The sequence below is a fragment of the Nerophis ophidion genome, linkage group LG09, assembly GCF_033978795.1.
Source record: "Nerophis ophidion isolate RoL-2023_Sa linkage group LG09, RoL_Noph_v1.0, whole genome shotgun sequence".
In the NCBI taxonomy this organism is placed as follows: Eukaryota; Metazoa; Chordata; class Actinopteri; order Syngnathiformes; family Syngnathidae; genus Nerophis; species Nerophis ophidion.
In genome coordinates, this window is record NC_084619.1 from 69,298,098 (window position 1) to 69,306,479 (window position 8,382).

Here is an 8,382-nt window from a genome sequence, read left to right on the forward strand (position 1 = left end):
TTCTAACTGTCAACAAGTCTGGATTTTTTTGTCAAAAAGTCTGGATTTTTTTTGTCAAAAAACTCAAACATTTTTGGTCAAAAAGTTTGGATTTTTTCAAAGTGTCAAAAAAATCGAGATTTTTTTCCAAGTGTCAAAAAATCTGGATTTTTTTCTGTGTCAAAAAGTCTGGATTTTTTCTCAATGTCAAAAAGTCTGGATTTTTTCTAAGTGTCAAAAAGTCTGAATCTTTTTCTCAGTTTCAAAAACTCGAAATTTTTTGGTCAAAAAGTCTGGATTTTTTCCAAGTGCAAAACATCTGGATTTTTTTTTAAGGGTCAAAAATTCAGAACTGTTTTGGTCAAAAACTCTGGATTTTTTAAAAATCTGGATTTTTTTTCCAAGTGTCAAAAAGTCCGAAATGTTTTGGTGAAAAAGTCTGGACTTTTTTCCAAGTGTCAAAAAAGTCTGTTTTTTTTCAAACTGTCAGAAAGTCAAGATTTTTTCTAAATGTCAAAAATTCGGGATTTTTTCTAAGTGTCAAATATTGGGATTTTTTCCAAGTGTGAAAAAATCGGGATTTTTTTAAGTGTCAAAAAATTGGGATTTTTCTCAAGTGTCAAAAAGTCCGAAATGTTTTGGTGAAAAAGTCTGGATTTTTTTCCAAGTGTCAAAAAAGTCTGTTTTTTTTTCAAAGTGTCAGAAAGTCAAGATTTTTTTCTAAATGTCAAAAATTCGGGATTTTTTGTAAGTGTCAAAAGTTGGGATTTTTTCCAAGTGTGAAAAAATCGGGATTTTTTTAAGTGTCAAAAAATTGGGATTTTTCCCAAGTGTCGAAAAATCGGGAGTTCTTTCTAAGTGTCAAAAAGTCGGTATTTTTTCGTCAAAAAATTGGGATTGTTTTCTAAGTGTCAAAAATTCGGGATTTTTTCTAAGTGTCAAAAATTGAGATTTTTTCCAAGTGTGAAAAAATCTGGATTTTTTTAAGTGTTAAAAAGTTGGGATTTTTTCCAAGTGTCAAAATCGGGAGTTCTTTCTAAGTGTCAAAAAGTCGGAAACATTTTTGGTCAAAAAACCTGGATTTTTTTCTAAGTGTCAAAAAAATCTGGATTTTTTTCTCAGTGTCAAAATCTAAAAATGTTTTTGTCAAAAAGTCCGAAATGTTTTGGTGAAAAAGTCTGGATTTTTTTCCAAGTGTCAAAAAAGTCTGTTTTTTTTTCAAAGTGTCAGAAAGTCAAGATTTTTTTCTAAATGTCAAAAATTCGGGATTTTTTGTAAATGTCAAAAGTTGGGATTTTTTCCAAGTGTGAAAAAATCGGGATTTTTTTAAGTGTCAAAAAATTGGGATTTTTCCCAAGTGTCGAAAAATCGGGAGTTCTTTCTAAGTGTCAAAAAGTCGGTATTTTTTCGTCAAAAAATTGGGATTGTTTTCTAAGTGTCAAAAATTCGGGATTTTTTCTAAGTGTCAAAAATTGAGATTTTTTCCAAGTGTGAAAAAATCTGGATTTTTTTAAGTGTTAAAAAGTTGGGATTTTTTCCAAGTGTCAAAATCGGGAGTTCTTTCTAAGTGTCAAAAAGTCGGAAACATTTTTGGTCAAAAAACCTGGATTTTTTTCTAAGTGTCAAAAAAATCTGGATTTTTTTCTCAGTGTCAAAATCTAAAAATGTTTTTGTCAAAAAGTCCGAAATGTTTTGGTGAAAAAGTCTGGATTTTTTTCCAAGTGTCAAAAAAGTCTGTTTTTTTTTCAAAGTGTCAGAAAGTCAAGATTTTTTTCTAAATGTCAAAAATTCGGGATTTTTTGTAAGTGTCAAAAGTTGGGATTTTTTCCAAGTGTGAAAAAATCGGGATTTTTTTAAGTGTCAAAAAATTGGGATTTTTCCCAAGTGTCGAAAAATCGGGAGTTCTTTCTAAGTGTCAAAAAGTCGGTATTTTTTCGTCAAAAAATTGGGATTGTTTTCTAAGTGTCAAAAATTCGGGATTTTTTCTAAGTGTCAAAAATTGAGATTTTTTCCAAGTGTGAAAAAATCTGGATTTTTTTAAGTGTTAAAAAGTTGGGATTTTTTCCAAGTGTCAAAATCGGGAGTTCTTTCTAAGTGTCAAAAAGTCGGAAACATTTTTGGTCAAAAAACCTGGATTTTTTTCTAAGTGTCAAAAAAATCTGGATTTTTTTCTCAGTGTCAAAATCTAAAAATGTTTTTGTCAAAAAGTCCGAAATGTTTTGGTGAAAAAGTCTGGATTTTTTTCCAAGTGTCAAAAAAGTCTGTTTTTTTTTCAAAGTGTCAGAAAGTCAAGATTTTTTTCTAAATGTCAAAAATTCGGGATTTTTTGTAAATGTCAAAAGTTGGGATTTTTTCCAAGTGTGAAAAAATCGGGATTTTTTTAAGTGTCAAAAAATTGGGATTTTTCCCAAGTGTCGAAAAATCGGGAGTTCTTTCTAAGTGTCAAAAAGTCGGTATTTTTTCGTCAAAAAATTGGGATTGTTTTCTAAGTGTCAAAAATTCGGGATTTTTTCTAAGTGTCAAAAATTGAGATTTTTTCCAAGTGTGAAAAAATCTGGATTTTTTTAAGTGTTAAAAAGTTGGGATTTTTTCCAAGTGTCAAAATCGGGAGTTCTTTCTAAGTGTCAAAAAGTCGGAAACATTTTTGGTCAAAAAACCTGGATTTTTTTCTAAGTGTCAAAAAAATCTGGATTTTTTTCTCAGTGTCAAAATCTAAAAATGTTTTTGTCAAAAAGTCCGAAATGTTTTGGTGAAAAAGTCTGGATTTTTTTCCAAGTGTCAAAAAAGTCTGTTTTTTTTTCAAAGTGTCAGAAAGTCAAGATTTTTTTCTAAATGTCAAAAATTCGGGATTTTTTGTAAGTGTCAAAAGTTGGGATTTTTTCCAAGTGTGAAAAAATCGGGATTTTTTTAAGTGTCAAAAAATTGGGATTTTTCCCAAGTGTCGAAAAATCGGGAGTTCTTTCTAAGTGTCAAAAAGTCGGTATTTTTTCGTCAAAAAATTGGGATTGTTTTGTAAGTGTCAAAAATTCGGGATTTTTTCTAAGTGTCAAAAATTGAGATTTTTTCCAAGTGTGAAAAAATCTGGATTTTTTTAAGTGTTAAAAAGTTGGGATTTTTTCCAAGTGTCAAAATCGGGAGTTCTTTCTAAGTGTCAAAAAGTCGGAAACATTTTTGGTCAAAAAACCTGGATTTTTTTCTAAGTGTCAAAAAAATCTGGATTTTTTTCTCAGTGTCAAAATCTAAAAATGTTTTTGTCAAAAAGTCTGGATTTTTCTGAATGTCAAAAAGTCAGGATTTTTTTCTAAGTGTCATTCTTCCATTTTTTTGTCAAAAAAATGGGACTTTTTCTAAGTGTCAACAAGTCTGGATTTTTTTTGTCAAAAAGTCGGGATTTATTCAAAGTGTCAAAAAATCTGGATTTTTTGTTCTAAGTGTCAAAATTATCTGGATTTTTTCTCAATGTCAAAAACTCAAAATTTTTGGATAAAAAATCTGGATTTTTTTTTAAGTGTCAAAAATATCTGGATTTTTTTCTCAGTTTCAAAAACTCGAATTTTTTTGGTCAGAAAGTTGTTTTTTTTCAAAGTGTCAAAAAAAATCAAGATTTTTTTCTCTGTTTCAAAAACTCGAAATTTTTTGGTCAGAAAATGTGTTTTTTTTTCAAAGTGTCCAAAAAATCAAGATTATTTTCCATGTGTCAAAAAATCTGGATTTTTTTCTGTGTCAAAAAGTCTGGATTTTTTCTCAATGTCAAAAGGTCTAATTTTTTTAATCAAAAAGTCGGGATTTTTTCTAAGTGTCAAAAAGTCTGGATTTTTTCTCAGTTTCAAAAACTCGAAATTTTTGGGTCAGAAAGTTTTTTTTTTTTTCAAAGTGTCAAAAAAATCCAGATTTTTTTCCATGTGTCAAAAAATCTGGATTTTTTTCTGTCAAAAAGTCTGGATTTTTTTCTCAATGTCAAAATGTCAAATTTTTTTCATCAAAAAGTCGGGATTTTTTCTAAGTGTCAAAAAGTCTGCATTTTTTTCTCAGTTTCAAAAACTCGACATTTTTTGGTCAGAAAGTTTGGTTTTTTTCAAAGTGTCAAAAAAAATCAAGATTTTTTTCCATGTGTCAAAAAATCTGGATTTTTTTCTGTGTCAAAAAGTCTGGATTTTTTCTCAATGTCAAAATGTCTAATTTTTTTCATCAAAAAGTCGGGTTTTTTTCTAAGTGTCAAAAAGTCTGGATTTTTTTCTCAGTTTCAAAAACTCGAAATTTTTTGGTCAGAAAGTTTTTTTTTTTTCAAAGTGTCAAAAAAATCGAGATTTTTTTCTAAGTGTCAAAAAATCTGGATTTTTTCTCAATGTAAAAAAGTCTGGATTTTTTCTCAATGTCATAAATTTGAAATTTTTTCATCAAAAAGTCTGGATTTTTTCTAAGTGTCAAAAAGTCTGGATTTATTCTCAGTTTCAAAAACTCGAAATTTTTGGGTCAAAAAGTCTGGATTTTTTCTAAGTGTAAAAAATCTGGATTTTTTTTCTCAGTTTCAAAAACTCCAAATTTTTGGGTCAAAAAGTTGGGATTTTTCTGAATGTCAAAAAGTCTGGATTTTTTGTAAGTGTCATCCTTCCATCCATCCAATTGGATGGATGGAAGGATGACACTTTAGAAGGGGTACTGGAGCCTATCCATCCATCCATTTTCTACCGCTTATTCCCTTTTGGGGTCGCGGGGGGCGCTGGAGCCTATCCCAGCTACAATCATTTAAAATAAAAAAAATAAAAATTCCCAAGTACTGTCAGACACGTAACAGTAAAAGTGTTGAAAAACACACAAAAATGAGTGATTCATTTGCTGTTTAAACAGATGTGAGGTGTTTCTATCCAGTGCTGTATTTCATCAGTCTTAACCAGTGCTGGAAGGGAGACCACATCAGTGTGACCCGAGCCAACATGGCCGAGTCAGGACTCCTGAGACGTACTCCGAGTGAAATGAGAGATTACTCACCGCCGTCACCCGACATGACCAAGACCTTCACCATAGCGAGACCCAGGACAGATCAAAAATCAACCAAACCGAGCATCCGTTGACACGTTGAAGTGTGCCAAAGACCTGCAGGCTGACGGACATGTGGACTCCACCTTGGGAGCAAACAGTTAGTGGGGCTGTGGGCGTGCACGGGAAAGGTGCCTGGCCCGGGCACACATGAGCAAACATGGGCAGACGACAAGGCAGACAGTGGCAGATGTTATCGGCGCAGACATGAGCTGCCGGCAAGATAACAAATGGACATGAAAATGCTAATTGTGCCCAAATGAAATCCCCCGGAAAGACTCGTGACTCGCGCTTGTAAACAAAACCAGGACGTCTTAACGCCACGCAGGTCCTCAGTCAGCTGAGTGCACTTTTTAAACAACAGCAATACAACAACTCTCTTCATTTGTTTGCTAAGTTTCAGTTAGTTTTTCCTGGCCATGACAAGCACAGCATTCACTTATATGACCCAATACAAACAACCTTTCCTAGTCATGTTGCAGGAAAAAAAAATCCATCTATCACAAAAAGTCAACAGGCATGGTCACAGTTGGGGACAATATGAGGAACTAAGTTCAGTGACCATGATTTGACCATAACAAGCACAGCCTTTACTTATATGACCCAATAAAAAACAACCTTTCCTAGTCACGGTGCAGAAAAAAAAATTCAACCAGCACAAAAAGTCAACAGGTTTGGTCACTATCATGGACAATGTGAGGAACTCAAGTCAGTGACCCTGACGTGACCATGACAAGCACATCATTTACTTATATGACCCAATACAAACAACCTTTCCTAGTCATGGTGCAGGAAAAAAAAAATCAACTAGCACAAAAAGTCAACAGGCATTGTCACAGTCGTGGACAATGGGAGGAACTCAGGTCAGTGACCATGACAAGCATATCATGTACTTATATGACCCAATACAAACAACCTTTCCTAGTCATGTTGCAGGAAAAAAAAATCCAACTATCACAAAAAGTCAACAGGCATGGTCACAGTTGGGGACAATATGAGGAACTAAGTTCAGTGACCATGATTTGACCATAACAAGCACAGCCTTTACTTATATGACCCAATAAAAAACAACCTTTCCTAGTCACGGTGCAGAAAATAAAAATTCAACCAGCACAAAAAGTCAACAGGTTTGGTCACTATCATGGACAATGTGAGGAACTCAAGTCAGTGACCCCGACGTGACCATGACGTAACCATGAGAAGCACATCATTACTTATATGACCCAATACAAACAACCTTTCCTAGTCATGGTGCAGGAAAAAAAAAATCAACTAGCACAAAAAGTCAACAGGCATTGTCACCGTTTTGGACAATGTGAGGAACTCAGGTCAATGACCATGCCAAGCAGAACCTGTACTTATATGACCCAATAAAAAAACAACCTTTCCTAGTTATGGTGCAGGAAAAAAAAATCCAACTAGCACAAAAAGGCAACAGGCATGGTCACAGTTGGGGACAATGTGAGGAACTAAGTTCAGTGACCATGATTTAACCATAACAAGCACAGCATTCACTTATATGACCCAATAAAAAAACAACCTTTCCTAGTTATGGTGCAGGAAAAAAAATGTTCAACCAGCACAAAAAGTCAACAGGTATGGTCACTATCATGGACAATTTGAGGAACTCAGGTCAGTGACCCAGACGTGACCATGACGTGACCATGACAAGCACATCATTTACTTATATGACCCAATACAAACAACCTTTCCTAGTCATGGTGCAGGGAAAAAAAATCAACTAGCACAAAAAGTCAACAGGCATTGTCACAGTCGTGGACAATGTGAGGAACTCAGGTCAATGACCATGCCAAGCAGATCCTGTACTTATATGACCCAATACAAACAACCTTTCCTAGTCATGGTGCAGGGAAAAAAAATCCAACTAGCACAAAAAGTCAACAGGGATGGTCACAGTTGGGGACAATGTGAGGAACTAAGGTCAGTGACCGTGACTTGACAATGATAAGCACAACATTTACTTATATGACCCAATACAAACAACCTTTCCTAGTCATGGTGCAGGAAAAAAATCCAACTAGCACAAAAAGTCAACAGGCATGGTCACAGTCGTGGACAATGTGAGGAACTCAGGTCAGTGACCATTCCAAGCACATCATCTACTTGTATGACCCAATTCAAACAACCTTTCCTAGTCATGGTGCAGGAAAAAAAAATCCAAATGCCAAGCACATCATGTACTTATATGACCCAATACAAACAACCTTTCCTAGTCATGGTGCAGGAAAAAAAATCCAACTAGCGCAAAAAGTCAACAGGCATGGTCACAGTCGTTGACAATGTGAGGAACTCAGGTCAGTCACCATGCCAAGCACATCATCTACTTGTATGACCCAATTCAAACAACCTTTCCTAGTCATGGCGCAGAAAAAAAAGAATTCAACTAGCTCAAAGAGTCAACACACATGGTCACTGTCATGGACAATGTGAGGAACTCAGGTCTATGACCATGACAAGCAACAGCATTTAGAACAGAATAGAAAGTGTAAAGACTTGTGGGCATTGTGGTGCCGGGTTCGATTCCCTCGAGGATGCGTTGACGTGAACACAACAAAGGTAAGATCTTAAAATATTTATTCAACAAAAAGAGAGCTCTGAACAGAAATACCGGAGCTAATAAAAAGGCAAACCAAAAACGCGAGTATGAAAACTGGGAAATACAAACAGAAAACTAGACTTGGCATGAAAGCACAAAAATGTAAAAACAAAAACAACTAGCATGTGAGCTAAGAAAAGGCAGGTGGCTTAGCATATGAGCTAGCGAGAATAAACGTAGAAAAGTAGCAGTCGTCACCAAATTATGGACCCAGACCAAATGAACAGAAAAGGCTGTCTTAAAATAGGAGGGTGCTAATTAGCAGCAGGTGTGCGGGGCGAGACTAGCAGGTGGACTGTTGAGTGACCGTGGTGACAAAGCAAACAGGAAATAAGGAGTCAGATGCAGAGATATACAAAATGGAAAAATAAATAATATGTGTAGATCCGAGCAGCGGATCGCAACAGAAAGCACTTTATTGATCCCTGGGGGAAATTCAGCTTAATATATTCTACATGTGTGTGTGAATGGGTAAATGTGGAAGTAGTGTCAAAGCGCTTTGAGTACTTTGAAGGTAGAAAAGCGCTATACAAGTACAACCCATTTATCATTTATTTATTTAACATATATTCTACATTTAAGTGCAGTCAAGGAAAATATGCATTATACAGTCTGATGGCTGTCGGTATGAAGGACCTCCTGTGTGGTTCCGTGTTACATTTATTGAGTCTGAGGCTTCCACTGAACGTGCTCTTTCTCTCTCCAAGGTCCGAGTGTAGTGGGTGGGAGGTGTTGTCCATAACGGTTTG